General features: G+C 41.1%; 1 protein-coding gene across 4 annotated transcripts in view; it reads right to left on the bottom strand.

The window, feature by feature from the left end:
• Window positions 1–20,381, bottom strand: part of MED13L (mediator complex subunit 13L) — a 3,068,540-nt gene that overhangs the window by 2,339,906 nt on the left and 708,253 nt on the right. The gene's annotated exons all lie outside the window — the stretch shown is intronic.

Genomic DNA, 20,381 nt, shown 5'->3' with positions numbered 1-20,381 from the left:
CTCACTGAGCACCGGCAGACTGGCGACTAGGTTAATGGAAGCGTCGGCGGCAGTTTTTGACCTATGCGGTCTGTCTCTGTCCTTTTTTGGAAGATCAGTAGTCGAATGGCTTACCGAAGCCATTTTGGAATACGAAGAACGAGAGCGAAAGAATTTAGCTACAAAAATAGCCCGACGACGAATGGTTCGGGCGTTAAGCAAGGCACAAAACCGACAGCGAGGGACGTCGTGGTCTGGGCCTAAACAGATGATGCAGTAAGAATGAAAATCTCTATGAGGTATTTGCTTTCCACAGGCAAGACCATTGTTAACTTTTTTCTGACATCGGTTAGAGCAAGAAAAAAGAATCCCCAACAGGCTACTTAGCTTTAGAAGACTTCAGGTTTGAAACACGAAAAACAAAATTTTCAGGTAGCGGCCGATCAGCACTTGTGAACTGTTTCTGCTTCGGGCTCCTTCTCGGCAAGAAAGACTGATGTAATGGCGTCAGCTGCATGTTTTACACCCCTGATGACCTGACGTCATGGAAGAGGCGATAGCATCCGACGCAGAAATCTCACAGCTCTGGTATTCGGCCCGACTGAGGGCTACCTGCAGGCAGATAATCCAAGTGTGATGGCTGCAACAGTGAAACACGATGAACATCATATGTTGAAGGGTAGGGGGATATAGAAGAGTCCTGTCTGGTGGATGAGGAATTACCCCCTGGAAAGGAAGAATTTACTCTCACTACCATCTGTAATGATGATAAATGATCTTAAGAATCCATCTGTCTGAAGTTATATGTTGTTAAAGAGAAAAGTGGAGATTCAAACTTTCTGGTAAGGAAAAGGAACTTTTGGGGTAGGAAGGACAGGCATAGTCCCTTAAACAGTCATTCTGACTTGTAGAACTGTCTTTGCTTGGGGGAGTCCCTTTATTCTTTTTGGAACTCCACTGCCATTGCTTCTTAAATGTCTGTTTACCAGCATTTTGTTGAGTCTGTTTATTTTGTTTCTTGCCAAAACTGGATGAGGGGTTAGAGTATCCCTTAGAAAATCTGGATAATGAGGGCTGAAAAATCATAGAGATTGCCTGTATCGGCTTATCCCTCTCATCACACTTTTTGATACCCTCTACATCAAAGGGACCACAAACTAAATCTCTATCCAAGGGGAATTTAAAATCACATTTTTTCATATCATCTGGGAGGATCCGAGTATGCAGCCTGACAAAAGTCCTCAAAACACTACCAGTGGCCATAGTCCTGCAAGAAATATAAACAGAGTCATGCATATACTTTAAACAATTAGGTGGTTCTGTAGCTCAGGAGTTACAGCACTGGTCTTGTAAACCAGGGGTCATGAGCTCATGTCTCATCACAGATTGTGGTTTATTTCCTCTAGCAGCTAAAAGAGGATGAGTTTTAGGGCATTAGACCTTTTTACGTTGAGGGATGGCATAATGGTCAAGGTATTTACCTCACAAACACGAGGTACATAATTTTATTCTCACCTTTGAAGAGCAATTGGCTAAGCTTAAAATGGCCTGCAAGGGCGGCTAGCCTAGTACTTATCTATGAAACTATGAAGATGGTAGAAACTAAACCATTTAAAGCAGATTTTTCCTTACAAGAAACAACTGCCGACAATATTCCTCACACTTTCACAATTAGTCAAAATAAACTAACATACCAGCCTGACAACTCAAAATTCTGAAAATCAAAATTTGCAGAAGCATACACTTTTTCCCATACTCACCAATTATTTCAAATCTTTATCAGAAAGTGTATGACTGAAATTACTTGAATGGTAAGCAGCAGTAGGATTAACTGAAACGATAGCTGGTGGGTCACGTTTGGGATGCGTATATAAAAATTTTAAAAGGTTGAGGAACTTTATACAATCTACCTGCTTTTTTTAGGGGCAGCAGCCTGACTATGAGGAAAACTGCAGGCAGTGACAAAACACATCCTCCAATGCAGACAGCACTGGAGGAATGAGTGAAGATTCTGGAAATTCCATATATAACAGCTCAGAGTACTTCATGCGGGGATGAGAAATCTTGGTGTTCTTCACTGAAAACACTTTGCACATTTTGGGAACAATCTCAAAGAGGAGAAATCCCCAAAGGAAAAATCAGATACTGTGCTCTCCTCTGAATATGGATCAGAAATCTGAGTGGAAAATCCTGCATCTGTCCCTTCATTTTTCCTGTCCAGATTCAGAGTCTTGACTCTCTTCAGGAAAACAAGCATACTTTATTCTTTTTACCAGGAAACCCCCTTAAAGAAGGATCAATAACCTGAAACTGAGCCTAAGCCAGACCTAGTAAACTACTCCTGTTCAGAGAAATTTGAGCAGAAGCACATGCATGTTTAATTTTCTATTTCTTTTTGACAGAAAAAAAGGGCCAACAGAGTCGTTAATGGCAACAGCAGCTTCCTCAGGGATGGGGACAACATTCTGACTTAATAGGGAAGACCTCCCTGTCTCCTCTCCGAGGACAGACAATATTGGCTCTCACTTGCCCACTGAGGGAACCTCAACAGCTGCAGAGAACGTGGCTAACCCACAAGTCTAGTGCTACATGAGGGATCTGAGGTAAAAGGTGAGTGGTCTGAAGAACCAGCTTTGGCCACAGCAGAGTTACACACCTGCACCTGAGGCAAATTGCTGGCCTGCTGGGGTGGCAAAGGCCATTTACATAACTTTTTCTTGGACCAGTAGTTTATTCCCTGGTCAAGCCGAAAATGGTGCCTCCTTCTCATGGAAAACAAACACCATAAGCCAGTAAAAATTTAGAGTTGTTAAAAGCAAATTTTCTCCATAACACACAATAAAAAGCACTTTAATACACTTTACCAGCCCCTAAAACTAAAACATAAGGTTTCTTCACAGAAAAAAAGTTTCAGCTACTTTAAACTGACAGGAAAAAAGTGCACTCCCATTTAAAAGTACAGTTAAGTCCCGTGACGGTCCATTAAAACATTAACTCCTAGAAGGAAAACAACTTTCCTAACTAATCAAACAAAATTTATCTGCCCAGCAAAGGAACAGCACAAGCCTACCGTCAAGCCTTGAAAGCCCACCGAGGAGCACTATCTTTGGAGGTAGGAAAGTCCTGGAGGGTATCATGCTCAAAAAATAGGTTATGTACTCACCATAACATTCCACGTGAGTTGTTCATCTCACCTTCATTCTTATAGCTGGATTAGGAGCTGATTCTCGGCTCCCAGTCAGCCTACTACAAAGCTCGAGGTCTTCAGACAGCTCGATGCCAAGTCCCTATCCCATGATGCACCTTGAGTTACCTCAGATCTTGTTTGCTGCCTCTAATAATACCATATGCCATTCTATCACTTTTTTTTAGGTAAAAACCATAGAAAGACAGAGCAACCATGATAAAACTAGTATCTCGGTCCTCGAAAAACCCTGGAGGGGGTAGGAGGGTGGGAAGTAAGAATGAAGGCAAGATGAATAACTCACATGGAACATTATGGCGAGTACATAACTTCTTTATGTGAAGTTGTTCTATCTCGCCATTCATTCTTACAGATGGGTAGCATCCTTCTTGGGTGGTTCATGGGAGTATGTTTTTCAGGGCAGTAGAACCAAAGGAGGCCCTATCAACTTTGTAATGAGTGATAAAGGTATGAAGTTTTGACCAAGTGGCTGCTGCACAAATATTGTCTACAGGAAGTCTAGTAGAAAAAGCAGAGGATGTGGACATTGCTCTGGTAGAATGAGCCTTAATTTTGTGTTGTAGGGGTAAACTGGCAGCTGAGTAAGTGAAAGTGATGCAATCAGATAACCATTTAGATAGTGTTGTTTTTGCCACTGGCATACCTTTCCTAGAATCTGAGAAGGAAACAAAAAGTTGTTCTGGTCTTCTGAATTCTTTGGTTCTATCCAGGTAAAATCTGAGCGGTCTGTGAACATCAAGCTTGTGCAGCATATACTCTAAGTTGTTGGTGTGTTTGGGGAAAAATACTGGCAAGTCTATAATTTGGTTAAGGTTAGCTTCAGTACAAAATTTAGGTAAGAATGAAGGATTTGATATCAGTGAAACTCTGTCAGCGTGAAAAACCAAATACGCAGGTTTTATGGACAAGGCCTGTAGTTCCAATACTCTTCGGGCAGACGTGATGGCTACTAAAAAGATAGCCTTCCAAGACAAAAATTACAAATCACATGAAGAAGCTGGCTCCAAAGGTAGAAGAATAATGCGTGAAAGTATAAAATTTATGGGGTATAAGGGGATTTCACTGGTGGTCTTAGGTGAAAGGTCCCTTTGAGAAAGGCTTTGGATAGCTTATGTGACATTATGTTAAATCCTTCAATACCAAGATGAAAATTAGAGATGGTGGCAAGCTATACCCGAATTGTAGCTGATGCCGCTCCTTTGTTGAAAAGCATAGTCAAAAATTTTAATATAGAGGAAATGGGGGCTTGGTAGGATCAATGCTACTCTGAGAAGGCCATATAGAAAATCTCCTCCATGTGCTAAGGTACAACTTCCTAGTAGTGGATTTATGAGAAAATATTAAAATATGCTGCATTTCGTTTGAGAGGTCATGGAACCTGGCTATGCTGGAAATTGGAGCAGCCAAGCTGTCAATTTTAGGGAATGAAGGGAGGGATGAAAAGCCCCTGATGAATGCGTCAGAAGGTCTGGAACTGGGTCCAGAATCCAAGGCTCTTCCAACAGATGAAGACGAAGGAAGGGGAACCAAATCTGACAAGGCCAATGACAGGCTATCAGAATGATGGTCCTTCCCGGGGCTTTTGCTTTCTGTAGTACTTTGGGTATCAGGTGAATTGGTAGGAAAGCATAGAGAAGACCCGGAGGCCAACTGTGTATGAGCGCGTCCCTTGGGGATCTCCTGGAGGGGGAATCAGGGCAAAGTAGCTTCTGCATTTTGTGTTGATGTGGGAGGCAAAAAGATCACAGCAGCTTCTGCATTTTGTGTTGATGTGGGAGGCAAAAAGATCACAGCAAGGCAGGCCCCATCTGAGGAATATTCTCTCCATTATCTCTTTTTTGAGGGACCACTCGTAAGGCAACAAAATTGCCCTGCTCAGTTTGTCTGCAATCACATTGGATTTCCTCGGGATGTGCATTGCTATCAGAAAGCGCTGGGTGGATGTAGCCCACTGCCATACTCTTAGGGCCTCTTGGCAAAGGGGATAGGACCTGGTTCCTCCTTGTTTGTTCAAGTACCCGACCACTGACATGTTGTCTGTCTGAATTGCAATTGTCCCCAGAGGGAGGGAGTCCTGAAAGTACTGCAACACCAAGAGTACCGCTCTCATCTCCAGGACACTGATATGCAGATGTGTCTCTTGTCCAGTCCATGTGCCTTGGGCTGTTCTTCCCTGAAAATGCCCCATCCCCACCCAATAAGGGCAGCGTCTGTGGTCACTGTTGCCGATGGTGAGGGTAGGATAAAAGAACGACCTATCGTTACTTGAAGAGAGGTCAACCACCACCGAAGATCCTTTTGCATGTGTTTGTTACAATAATGAGATGAGACATTGGGAGCTCTTGATAAGACCATTGCATGAATAGCAGCCATTGTAGAATCCACATGTGCATGCAACCCAACGGAATCGCTATTACAGCAGCTGCCATCATCCCTAACAGCTTTAGCACTTCTGATGCTGGAACCTTTTCTCTGGATATGATGTTCTGGATTTGCTGACGAAGGAGTAATATCCTTTCTGATGGAAGTTTTAAAGTGGTGGTGGTGGTGTCTAATTCTGCTCCGATAAAAACGATATGTTGCGATGGTGACAAGGCAGATTTTTCTGAATTTATGGTAATGCCCAGTTGATTGCAAAGAGTAAGAGTGGTGTCCCTGGCTTGCATTAGCTTATGCCTGGTGCTGGCGGTGAGAAGCCAATCGTCTAAGTATGGAAACACCTGGAATCCCAAATGCCTCAGGTGAGCCATGACCACTGCCATACATTTGGTGAACACTCTGGGGGCTGTAGTGAGACCAAAGGGCAGGGCTCAAAACTGGTAATGATTGGCTCCAAGCCGGAAGCGCAGATGATCCCTGGATGGTCAGGCCATTTTTATGTGGTAGTACACATCCTGGAGATCTATCGAGCACATCCAATTGTCTTTCCCTAAGAAGGGAAGTATCGACTGAAGCGTGACCATCTGGAATGTCTCTTTCTTGCCATATCTGTTTAGTCTGCTGAGGTCCAAATTAGGTCTCCAGTCCCCTGTCTTTTTTGGAACTAAAAAGAATCTTGAGTAAGTTCCGGATCCTGCCTGGTCTGCTGGGACTGGTTAGATGACTCTTTTTCTTAGAAACGTTTGGATTTGGACCTCTACTGGTGCTTGTTCCCTGTAACTGGGTGGAACATCCAGGATTTTTGTTGTCAATGGAGGGGGGATGGCGAAGGGAATAAAATATCCTCTGGAAACTATACTTTGTACCCAGTTGTCATTTATTTTGAGCCAGGCGTCTGGATACAAAAATAAGCAACCCCCGACTGCCTCCAGAGTAGAACAGTCGGGCCTCCTTTCAGGAGCACTGGTAGGGCTTCCCAAAGAACTGGTCTCTGTCACCCTGGTTTTGCAGACCCCCCTCTGCCGCGAGGGTGGCGTCTTCCATTATTGTCCCCCTCCTCTGCCCCTGGAGGGGGGTTCACCATGTGTGTCCAGAAAGGCTCCTTGGGCTTTTAAGAAATCACATCTTTCTTCCCTTTTGACCCCTGAGGTAGGGTCTAGTAGGGGTGGAAAAACAGACTCCGACGGTAGACAGAGTCTTTCCTTCCTGCTCACACCTGGTCAAAGTTTCCTTAACTTTGGGCCTGAAAAAGGATGAGCCATCAAAAGCCCTACTCGTTCCATCAGCTGCGTATGAGATGAGATGCATGGACGAGTTCACTATGGAATTAAGGGTAGCAAGCTGGGAGGCAACTTTGTCTGAAGCTCCTTCAGCTACCATACCCTGAAGAGTATCTTCACGCTCTTTTAGGAAGTCTCTTCGCAGTCCTGTGAAGTGTGTAAGATAGTTCAGTGAACGCATGGCAAAAGTCGCTGAACTATACATGCACTTCCCGTATCTACCCATGATCCCAGAGTCTTTGTTAGGAGGATGGATAGAGGAAGAAGTTTCTGACATCTCATTTTTGGTGTCAGACGCCACCACCATGGCATCAATAGGCACTCCCTTAGTGAAAAAAGATTTATCCTGAAGGGCATAAATAAATTTATTGGGCCTCCTAGGGACAGGCTCCATGGTGTCCGGAGACTCCCACACCCTTCCTGAGACCAAAGGCCGGAGACACCCAAGAGGTGGAGGGTTGAGACCCGAAAGCCTTCAGGAGACTGTCTAGATTTATCCTGGTCGCTCAAAGCTTCCTGAAAAGAAAATTTTAAGTCCTCTATCAATCAGTTTTCTTTTCCTTTCATGTAGTACTCTGCTAGAAAAGGAATGGCAAATGGAGAAGCTCCCTTGCAAGTACAAGGTTCCGAGACAATAGACACAATTTACATGACTATCTGTCACTGACATCTTTTTTCCACACTTTGGACATTTTTTTAAACCCAGACTTGGGATGTTTGCCTTTTTCTTGGTCAGCCATGTTAAATCCTATGGTACCAAAAATATCTAACTGTACACCAACAAGCACATCCAATTGTCTTTCCCTAAGAAGGGAAGTATCGACTGAAGCGTGACCATCTGGAATGTCTCTTTCTTGCCATATCTGTTTAGTCTGCTGAGGTCCAAAATAGGTCTCCAGTCCCCTGTCTTTTTTGGAACTATAAAGAATCTTGAGTAAGTTCCGGATCCTGCCTGGTCTGCTGGGACTGGTTGGATGACTCTTTCTTAGCAAAGAAGAATGCGCACACACACACACACACACACACACACACACACACACACACACACACACACACACACACACACACATGCAAAATTTTAGCAATCTTAAACTACAGTAAGTAGCCCTTAAAAAACAAATGGGCTGTATATGAATAAATGTGAGCTAACTATAACTATATAAACACAATATCTAACGCATGAAACACTACAACGCTATATAAACTATCCTAATATTTTTATAAAGGCACACCAAAGAAGGGAAAGGGAATAATAAAGGCCTATAAAAAACGAAGGTCAAAGGGAGTATAAGAAAAAGTCAAAAAAGGCTAACAATCTAACAAGCTATTAATATTTTAAAGTTTTAAAGTTATAACTATCAATATACAAGAGAGAAAAAAGTAATTCTTGAGAAAATATGAAATACTGGCCCGAGGTGTGCTAGGAAACTTCCAATCTGTTGCAACGGCAAACTAGATCTGCGGTAACTCAAAATGCATCATGGGGCAGGGACTTGACCTCGAGCTGTCTGAAGACTTCAAGCTTTGTAGTAGGCCGACTCGGAGCCAATGATTGGCTCTGAACCCATCTGTAAGAATGATCGGCGAAATAGAACAACTTCACATCTTGTGTTTTTAGGCAGATGGACTGTTAACCAGTGAAATAAAATTTGGTAACATAACTGTTAACTTTACAAGATGTGACTGTAACTTAATACTTATGAACCCATACAATACTGACTGCTACACTGTAAAATTCTGCTGTAATGTTATATTGCACCACAGCTCAGTTCAACATTTTTTATCTTTCAGTGTTAAACAAGTTGAATCTTTCTACTGTTTTATGTATATTATGTAACAAACATAAATGACCCAAAAAGGATTGAACAAAAAACTTCCAACGTTAACTGGTTGCTGAGGAGCATTTATAAATATTTATAAGCCATTTACAAGATAGTTTTTCAGTTACTGACATCTCAAAGTTACACTTCATTACAGAATGAGCAAACTTTAGTAAAAGCAATTAACAAACAACTTTTAATGAGAAGTCACTTACTAATTATGCATAAAAGCTGAACACACACCAAACGGATTTTCTGTTTTCTCTTGCTGTCTATCTGAAATGATTGGGAGCCTTAACTGTCGTAAGTTCTGTCAGAGGACAGGCTGTGTTAACAAACTTGGATAAAAACTTCTTACAGTAATCTGTAAAATGCTTTTAATTGTCATTTGACAATGTGTATAGGTCAGTTCTTAACAATATCGATTTTGTCTGTCTGGGGACCAATTACACTGATCCCAATCAAAAACCCTAGGCATCATGCTTACAAGTTTTTTTACAACTATCTCTTTCTCTTTATCAAGCTGTGTATTTTCAACAGTGTCTGTCAGGGTGCTTTTACCCTTTACCCCCAGCCCATTTCTACAAGTGGTACTCAGAAGACTGCAGGTTCTTAACAGTACGTCAGTTTTCTATCACCCCCACATTTCCAACAGGAATGCTTAGATCACAGAAAACATAAGTGCAGTCCCACCTTAAACTGAGAGAAAATTTGACCAAGTATAAACATCATGTTTTAAAAAACTGAATTTCTACATGTGTTGCAGGACACTCCTTCATGCAGATCTGGACACACATTACTTCTACCTTCCTCTTGTCATGTGTGTTTCATATATTTATAAAGAAAGTGCTGCCAGATTCTAGTAGTCCCTTTAACAATCCCATACATTTAGATGATTTATTCTACTATTCTAAGTAATTACTTCACCACATTCCAGCAGTACATTGTCATTATCAGCATGGTGGTTTCAAATCACATTTTTATATGCATAGCTTGTACATTTTTTTACCAGCATGTTGGTTAGAAATATTTTTATCCTAGGTACAGCATTCCTATCACTACAATTTTAGTAATATACTCCTCTTTCGTAATATAAAACAGATTTTTTCAGTTGCTGATAGTTGTGTGTAATCACAGACATCTGCAAGCTTTTAGTTAAAGGCACAGGTTGTTCAATTTTAAACAGTACTTCATTAGCTAGAAATCACAGTCAGCACACTCAATTTGCCAATACTCTTAAGGGTTACTTGGAAAAGCTTGTTTATAGTCATTACTTGAAATTCCCCCTTTGAACTTATCATAAGAGTTTCATAGGTACTAGACTTGCAGTCCCGGAGACTATTAAGGAGCTTAGTCCATATTCCCAATTCTCCTAAAAGCAGTGTCTAAGTGACTTCCTCCAGATAGCATACTAGGCAAACGAAGGTGGAAGGTTTAAAACCATGTAGCCTTGGCTCAAGAAGCAGATCATTAACAGGTCAGAGCTTTAATTCGCTGTGCTAACTTCACATCAACTGTCACCTTTACTGCTCACGTTGGGCACGAACAATAAATTTAAAACATGTTTTAAATCAGACATTTAAGCCCTTAATATTTTACCTGAATTAAATACCCAAAGATGACATTTCATTTCTGGCATTTCAGAAGACACACCAACCTTCACTAACAGTTCTTTTTAAGCTTTTGATAATGCACGCATCCAGTACCTTCTGTGCCCTCATAGGCCTTGACTACTTCTTAGTTTTGAAGAAAAACATTTGCCCCAGTCAGAATACGCCCAAATCCCTTGGGTAGCATTACATCTAAAAAGTAATGAGCTATACTTCAGTGTCATCACCCCTCTCAGTTTCTTTAATGGTTGAGTGGTCTTTGGGGTGGTAAGTGCCAAGGCTCCCAGATTCATCTGTTCTTGGAAACCATCTTAATGTTTAACACACACATTTGCAACCTTTCCCTGGCTACCACCTTTGAACATGCATATATCAATACCACTACCCAAAAAGACAGCCCTAAGCAGTGTAGTGATAACAAATCAATAACCAACCTGCTCCTTTTAACAAAATATTTAAAAAAGGTAATACACAAGCAAATCAGGGAACACAAACAAATACAGACTTTTCTGTAATATGCAGCATGGTTTTAAAAACTCTTTCACCACCATGACAGTTTTAACTCAGACACAGATACCATTTTTAACCACATGACTGATTCAAATACATTAAGGGGTTTGTTTATTGCTATGACAAGAGTTTTTAAAGCAATCAACCATAACTTACTTCTCTATAAACTTGCCAAAGTTAACGTTTGCCAAAACACCTTTAACTTGCTTTGAAAGCAACCTTTAAAACTAAATTTTTAAAATATGTGCAGGAAATTCTCGATTTACAGAAGGTTGTTTAAATACAGGAGTAATATAAGGATCCATACTAGGTCCACCTCTGGTTTCTTAATTCATTAATGACATATCCAAAGACCTTCCCCACCTTAACCTAAGGCTATATGTCAATGACATATTACTGTTAGAATTATTTAGAAACATCTATTCCCTGCAACAAAAACTAAAAACAAGTTTTCAACACTAAGAAGTTAAACATAAGGCTTATGGGCACACAACAAATGCTTCCAAAGACCTCACAATTCAGAGTTACTGACGCCTTTAGTTACTGAGCAAAGGCATCAGGAAATAATCCTAGACTCCAGCCTAACACTAAGTATATGGACATTATTACAAACAATACACTACACCAACTAAAACTGCATTATAAGACACCATATCTTTTTACCCAAACTGCAGAGGTGAAACTTATTTTTCTCATTGTGTAATCTCAAAAGTATCACTTCATTTTGTCACATCTCTAATATTGCAATGCATTACATTGCCTGGATCATGGCTGAAAAGGGTCTGCCAACCAGTTCACTTATCTGGTTAACAAACTGAAATTAATAATTCACTGGCCTCAACTCTTTCATGGACAGACATGACATGTTGAGTCTATGTTCAACATTTCAGAATCAGTGCAGATGGGAAGGAAGTACATACTCACTTTTAGAGGTGGTAAAAACTGTAGACAGCAACACTGCCCTCTTTATAGGTACATGAGGTAATTAACTCAGAAATGTTTTGCATTTGTAGTCTGCAAAACAGGAACAAATAACATGTACTTGGGTATATACGGACCAAATTATGCTTCCCAAAATCACGTGTAACAAGGGTAATACAAAACAGACCATTCTTTTGTTCAAGTGCAGTTTACTTACAATTAGAAATCCAACTACAGTACTTCTGCTTTAAGCTACATGAGTTTAGTTACAAAAGTCTATTTAATGTCTCTCAAAAGAACACTCCACAGCCTTAGTTGTCCAGCTTAACTCTTGGTCTCATCCACAAACAGGTCTCTGCTTCTTCCATACAAGCATATCTACAACTAAGCACCTGGTACTCCTCTGAATAAATCCACAGGTGGTTTCCCAGAATTCATTTGGACAAATCCACAAACCAATTCCCAGTACTCCACAGCACAACCGTAGCTAGGTTACCTGGCACCATGTGTAGCCCTCCACTCAGACACCCCTTTCAACTCTTTTAAGTTGAGGACCACACACACACACACACACACACACACACACACACACACACACATGTATCTCAAAAAATAATAAACAAAAAAAAAAAATCAGACCGTAACACGTTGCCTGAATAACACTTTAATGCAACACTTTTGTCATGAACTTACAAAAGACTTCATCAGAATATTAGGCAAGTCACATGATGCCAATTAAAATACTTTTGTGTTACAGTCACATGTTTATATATTCACTCATGCAATTGAACCGTGCTACTGTTACTGGCCTGTGTGACCACCTAAACATAAACCTCTAGGTATGCTGTAATTCTCCACTTCTTAGTTTCCACTACTCGCTTACAGTAGTAGAGATACTGTGTAATTTATTTTATTCTGCATAACTCTTCAGCACATTGGGTTTCCTCGTCAAAGGGAGTTCTGCATTTTCCAAAAACAAAAACTCCACAATATAATGGCAGTTTCAGAGAGTGTATCAGAATTGTCCAATATAACACAAATATATTTTAAAAACAGCTTAAGAACGTACAGTTGGAATAAGCAGCATGTAAAGCCTTTAAAAGCTATCAGATAAGACAGAAACAAGCAACAGTGCTACACATACAAACCTAGCATTTTAAGAATACACTAAAGTTAATAATATACTAACATACATCTAAACATACTAACAAAGCAGCAACAGACAATGTCAATATGAAGAGACCTCCGTAACAACACAGGCAGTCAATACTTTGGAAGATAAGGAATGTTATTTGCTCATCATCTAATGCAAAAAAAAAAAAGTTTAGAACAACTCTATGTGTAAAAGGTAGAAGAAAAGAAAATATATGAGAGAAATATTTAACAGCATAAATATAATCTGTAAAGTGGGCATCACACTTCCAAAAATCAAATGCAGCTGAAAGAGAATGCAACACAAATGATTTGAAGACAGAAGATAAGTGGTTTACGGAAGATGAAAGGGAGTAATTTTTCATGCAAAGGGTGGTTTATGAACTGTTTTAATAATGTTGTATGGTGAATAACTGTGAAATAACTCAAGAATGCATGGAAAACAAGGGTGGTTTATGAACTGTTTTAATAATGTTGTATGGTGAATAAAGTACAGTTTTGTACCTACCATAAATGTAGATGTTCGAGGATCCCCATTGCTGCAGTCCTTACTATTGGGTATAGTCCGCCGTCCAGTCGGCCCGAATACCAGAGTATCGTCGGTCACGTCAGGGTACTAATGCGCATGACCGACGTCATATCCTCAGTCTTTTCTTGCCCCAGATGTCAGAAGACTCTAAAAAGACAAGGCCCAAAATACCTGCACCAAAAATATGTACAATATATACAAGAATATATATAAAAATATAAGCATGTAACCTCACCTACACAACCACCCCTAAACACAGAGGGGAAGGAGGGAATTGGACTGCAGCAATGGGATCCTCGAACATCTACATTTATGGTAGGTACAAAACTGTACTATGTTCTTTGTTCCCCATTGCTGCAGTCCTTACTATTGGGTAGAATCCCAAAGCAGAGGTAAGGGAGGCTGGCAAATCATAAAGAAGCAGGAGCTGACAACATGCCTTGCAAAACAGCTGTGGCAAAACCAGCCCTAGACTTAGAGTAGATAGGAAGGTGATAATGTTTAGAGAAAGTATGCACTGAACTCCAAGTAGCTGCTTCCAAAATATCCTTAGTTGCCACCCCTTAGAAATGCTGTTGAAGTGGCAGTAGCCCTAGTGGAATGAGGCCTAATCCCAGCTGGAATCTCCTTGCCATGATGGGAATAACAAAATGCAATGCAAAAGCCAATCCACCTAGAAATAGTTTGTTTTGACACAGGCTTGCCCTGTGAACTCAAAGCAAAAGAAACAAACAACTGCTGAGACTGCCTGAAATCCTTAGTCCTGCTTAAATAATAACGCAATTGCCTGTGTACATCTAAAGTGTGCAAAATCTTTTCCCCTTTATTTTGGGGGTCTGCATAAAAAGTAGGCAAATGAATAGTTTGGTTTAAAGCCACACTAGAAACCACCTTAGGCATAAAGGAAGGATTAGTACGTAATGATACCCTATCCTTATGGAAAATCAAAAAGGGCTCTACTGCCATAAGGGCCTGCAACTCAGACACCCTTCTTGCAGAAGTAATAGCCAACAGAAAAGCAGTCTTCCATGACAAGTATTTCAATTCAGCAGTAGCAGGCTCAAAAGGTTGTAGAGTAAGTTTTTCCAACACAAAATTGAGATCCCAAGCAGGAGTAGGAGCTCTACGTGGGGGTCTTATATTTTTTGCCCCTCTAAGAAACTGCTTGAACAAAGGATGCGAAAACAATGGTGGATCACAATCATAGTGAGCTGAAATTGCTGCAGCATGAATCTTAATGGAAGAGAAGGACAAACCCTTGTCCAATAACTCAGTAAGATATTGAAGAGCCACACTCAAATTAGGCTCAGAAATCTCCAAATTCTTTGCTGTACTCCAAAATAAAAATCTCTTCCATTTTTCTGCGTACACTTTCCTTGTACTAGGTCTTCTAGCTTCCATAATCACATTTAAAACTTGTTGAGGAAGCTGAGACCTGCTGTGTCTCAACACAGAATATGCCAGGCTGTTAGATGAAGAGAGTGAAGCTTGACATTGAGCAGATGACCGTCCTTCTGAGATAACAGATGAGGAATCAGAGGTAAAGGCCATGGAGGCTTCTTTACCAGACTCCGTAGTAGTGGGTACCAGTGTTGCCGAGGCCAATCTGGAGCTATCAAAATCATCCTTGGCCTGTCTTGTCTGACCTTTAATAGTACCTTTGGAAGAAGAGGTAGAGGTGGAAAGGCATACACATGAAGGTTTTTCCAACTGAAAGACAGAGCATCCACTTTCCAAGCCGTGTGATGAAACCCCTTTGTGCAATACTTTGGCAGCTGGTGGTTTAGTGGAGAAGCGAACAGATCTATGTCTGGAGTTCCCCATGACACTGTCAATGTCTGAAATACATGAAGATCCAGTTTCCACTCGTGGGGATCCATGATTTGTCTGCTTAACACATCTGCTAAGGAGTTCTGTGCTCCTGGCAGAAACCTTGCCTGAAGAGTAAGCTCTCCCATAAAATCATTGCTTGCCTGCATAGAGGATAAGAATGTGTTCCCCCTTGCTTGTTGATGTACCACATGACAGTTGTGTTGTCTGTTAGAATCAACACCTGCCCTGGAAGAAGTAACTCCTTGAAAGCCATTAATGCAAACTGGACTGCTAACATCTCCTTCATGTTGATATGTAGATGCTGTAGTCTGGCAGGCCACTTGTCTTGTATCCACTTTCCATTTAGATGAGCTCCCCAAGCAATGTCCGAGGCATCTGTCGTTAAAATCTGACTCGCCTCTGGCCGGGTCACAGAGAGTCCCTTGTTTAGGTGACATTCCTGAGCCCACCACAAAAATTCTTTTTGAAGGCAAGGTATTATTTGAATGACAGTGTCCAAATCCTGGCAGTGCTGTGTCCATACATTTTGAGATACCATTGTAGCTTCCTCATATGCAGTTTGGCATTGGGAAGCACCAGAATACAAGATGCCATGAACCCTAATGCTTGAAGGACTGTCCTTGCAGTCAGCACGGACTGATGAGATAGTTGATGGAAGTAAAGTGATAGACTCTTTTGTTTGTCCGGGGTTAAAAGGCCATCTGGGCTGCTGTATTCAGTCTCACACCCAGAAAGCACATGTCTTGAGAGGGTACTAGACTGGACTTTATTTCGTTCACAGAATACCCTAGGCATCTTAGCACTGCTATAACATATTCCAGATGCTGTAGAAGGTCTTCCTTTTCTTGAGCCAGAATCAGGCAGTCGTCCAAGTAAGGATAGATTTGAATTCCTTGAAGCCTGAAGTAAGCTATCACTGGAGCCAGAACCTTTGTGAATACTCTGGGCAGTAGATAAGCCAAAGGGCAATGCAGAGAACTGATAATGAGAATTTCCAGCTCGAAACCGCAGATACTTCCTGCAACTTAGCCTTATAGGCACATGAAGGTAAGCTTCCTTGAGATCTAAAGTTACCATCCAGTGATCTTTGCCCAGCAGAGGTAAAAGCTGTTGTAACGTCAACATCTTGAACTTGGGAATGTCCAGAAAAGTGTTGAGGAGAGATAAATCCAAAATTGGTCTCCACGTGTTCTTCTTTGGTACTAGGAACAGGCGACAATAAAATCCTAGGCCCCTTTCTGGTACAGGGACTGGCTGAATGGCCCCCATCTGGAGTAACTGAGAAACTTGCTTGTGAGCCTCTTTTCTTTGTGGAGGAGGAACGTCTGGCATGCCTTTGAAAGGGGCATTGTATGGAAATAAAATCTGTAACCGTGGTGAATGATATCCAACACCCATTTGTCTTGAGTAATTAAATCCCAATTTTCTTTGAAAAGAGACAGTCTTCCTCCCAAAGGAGCTGCCAGACGAGAATCTACTGGCAGCTGAAAAGACAGGTCATTGGGTCTGTTTACGAAAGGACTGACCCCTGCCCTCACCAGAAGTCTGAGCAGGTGAACTCCTGTTCTAGGCCTAAAAGAACCTTGAGCCCTGCCCCTACCACGTCTAGACCTACCCCTAGACTGGGAATCATAAGCAGGATATGTCCACCCCTTAGCAGGCCAATTTCTACTAAACTTGGTGGCTGCACCTGCAAAAATCTTTAACAGTTTGCATAGACTTAGCTTTGTCCTCCATTTTCTTTAAAACTGCTTCCACAGGCGATCCAAACAACACATCAGACTGTAAAGGAGCATCCAAAATCCTTGTCTTAACATGCTCAGCTAAATTCTGATCCCTCAACCAGGCATGCAAGAACAGAACTAGTGGCAGCCACCCTCGAGGAGGCCTGTACAGCATCAAAACCACATTGCAAAGAATGCTTACCCACTTGTTCAGACACATGAACCAAATCCAGCAACTCTTTACACTCAATACCTTCCGCCAAAGCATCCACCTTAGATTTCAATTGTGAAAGGAGATAATTCTGATATTTTAGCATGTGAAACTGACAATTCAACGCCTCATGGCTAGAGTGGAAGAAGTATACACTTTCTTTCCCCACCTATCCAAAGCCCTTGCCTCTTTATCAGTGGGAACAGGATTTTTAACCACAGAAGCCTTAACACCTTTAGGCCCCTGAGAAACAGTTTCTGGGTCCGCCCTAGGACTCTTAAACAAATACTTATGAGCGGCACCCTATAATACCTATCAGGTTTAACAGGAGCAGGAGGCAAAGAGTCAGGGTTCAGGGAAGCCTCTGCAAAAAACATCTTCCACCACATTCAACACAGGAGGAATAGCTAAGGGCCTATGCTGGGGTAAAAACAAGAATTCCCTAAGCCTTTTCCTGGAATCAGAGTAATCCTGGCCTTCCCATTTAAAGTGCTCCCTCATGGAATGCAGAGTCTCTGAAAATGAGAAATCCTCAGGAGGAGAAGCTGTAGGAGTGGAATCATCCACATCAGAATCAGAATAAGTAGGATACTCCTGCAAGTCTTCCGCAGAAGACTCTGAAGCCTCTGAACACTGTTCAAAACTATCAAACTCGGTTCCACCCTAGGCCTCTTATCAGGAGGGGCCATAGAACCTCTAATCATAGTAATCAAATCTTCTGCCATTTTAAGCATATGTTTCTTAGGTACAGAACCCGAAATGCTAGGAGAAGCCCCACTGAAGCTGAACTTGGCCTACCTCTCAAAGAAGTTTTGGCAACAGAAGGAGAGGCTCTAACTACCTTGGGAAGAGAGGGAAGAACAGTTACCTGAGAAGCGCCTCAGCCTGGCCTACCTCCTGAGAAGGCACATCCTGTAACAGTAAAGTTTCTGCCTGAGACTCCATGGAAACTCCTGGCAAAACCTCTGGCTCCACTGAGCCTTCTAAAGAACCGACGTCCGGGACTGCCGGTTCATCAACCCTAGGCTTCGCTGTTTTGTCCTTGCGCTTCTTGGACGAAGCGGCGCCGGAGTATCCGACGGCATTTTATAATTGCAACGCTTCCCAAACACTAACCTGGCACAGTCTAACCTCCTCTTAATAGTGCGTTTGTTAAACCTAGCACAAGAGCGGCAACCAACAACGTCGTGCTCAGGCCCTAAACAAGGAATACACAAGGTATGGTAATCCCTATGAGGTATCTGTTTCCCACAAGAAATACAGTTATTCACTTTTTCTGACATCCGGTTAAATACTGAGGCAAGAAAAACCAAAATGTTCCCAACGGGTACTTAGCCAACTCTGTTTCGGTCTGAAACTCGAAATATTTCAGAACGCCAACCTGCACTCGCAAAACTGCTTCTGCATCGGACCATGCGGCAAAAAAGACTGAGGATATGACGTCGGTCATGCGCATTAGTACCGCGCCCTGACCGACGTCAGCCTTATACTCTGGTATTCGGGCCGACTGGACGGCGGACTATACCCAATAGTAAGGACTGCAGCAATGGGGAACGAAGAACATCTGTGAAATAACTCAAGAATGCATGGAAAACACGTAAGGGAAAACAATGTAAAAAAAACATTAGTGCTCAGCTACACAAGACAGCCTATCCAGAAAGCAGGGAAATAAGCAAAGTGGATGAGGCAAGAAGTGTTCAACCATCAGCAAGATCTTTCTCTGATATAAAAATATGTAAGACTGCATGTATTCAGTCAGTAAGATCTTGTCCAACACAACACTTTTGCAAAACACATATGTATATTCTGCATTTACTATCAAGCATACAATGAAAAAATGTTCTACCTCCAAAGATACTTTTGTTGTTTTCCTAAGTGAATACTTTCTTCTAAATACAAATGAAAAGGAATATTTAAACTTCAATGATATAAAAATAAGCAGGCACTTTACAGGCACATTGTGTAAGCAACATTGCCAACCAGAGAAGACAGCAAAAGAAGAGACTTTATAAACCTCTACTAGTCTGTGAAAGAGCAAATGATTCTCCTCCATTAATGGACAGTCAACATTTCATTGCAAAGTGCACACTATAAAGCCCCTAAGGAGAATCCACAAACAACTCCCTTACAAATGGTGATTATAGATTCACAGACTTGATGTCACGTTTATGGCCCATTGCCCTTCAGGAAGCTATGCTGCCATAAACCCACAATTATATTTTCTACTAATTATAGGTATGTCAGGATTATTTTTAAATTAAGTTAATGATTTGTAATTGTAAGGGGATGCTTATTTAGTTATTTGTTAACTGAGCAGGTGAAGTGGTCAACTGACCAATTTCAGCCATGTGTAAGAAATAAGCAGAATTTACGGAGCAAACAGCATTGTTTACACATATGTACAGGGAATGTACAAACACACACAGTAAGGTTCAAGTTCATATCACAATGGTTATACTAATCTGTGAATAAGAAAGTCGATCACAACCCCATAACACCTTAATAATTTACAAGAAGATACCAAGGCTTTTTTTTATAATGTACACACCACAGCATTTACAATTCAAGTATCACTCACTAGCTGGCTCCTCCTCCCCAGTTTTTAAAAAAAAAATATAATAATATACCATGCCCCCATATATATATATATATATATATATATATATATATATATATATATATATATATATATATATATATATATATATGTATTCTCTTTGAAGAGGTACCCCTTCAGTTTAGCTTTAGAAGCAAATGTTTCTTCTGGTTGAAGTTTTTCAAATATGCAATTCCAGGATGTTGGCAAATTAGGCCATATGGTGCTCCTGTCAGCAGAACTGAATCAGCACTGTTGTTTCTGAGGGAATATAGTTTAGTCTTGACCAACAATTTACTGGGTAGGACAGAGTAATGAAATTCAGGAGTTCAAAGTGATGAGTCTGTAGATTTACAATGTAATCAAAGCTACACATTCTATTTGGTTTTCTGTGGTTAGCGTGTTACGTGCTGAGAGGAGTGTATACTAATTTGGGCATTAAGCACATTTGTTGTGATGGCTAGGCTTACTTCATGTGATGAAATAGGTGACATTTTCATGGTTCGTATATAACTAGGTTAGCTGCACATACAGAGGAATGAGAAGCATTATCTGGTTTTGAGTTGAGAGCAAAATGCATCACTGACGACTTCCAGAATTCACTTTATGCCTATTGTTTTCTCTCCATATAC

Source organism: Protopterus annectens, chromosome 4.part0 (assembly GCF_019279795.1).
Source record: "Protopterus annectens isolate FY-2018-M chromosome 4.part0, PAN1.0, whole genome shotgun sequence".
NCBI lineage: Eukaryota > Metazoa > Chordata > Ceratodontiformes > Protopteridae > Protopterus > Protopterus annectens.
Note: the sequence above shows the minus strand (reverse complement) of the source record. Positions and strands in the feature narration are given on the sequence as shown.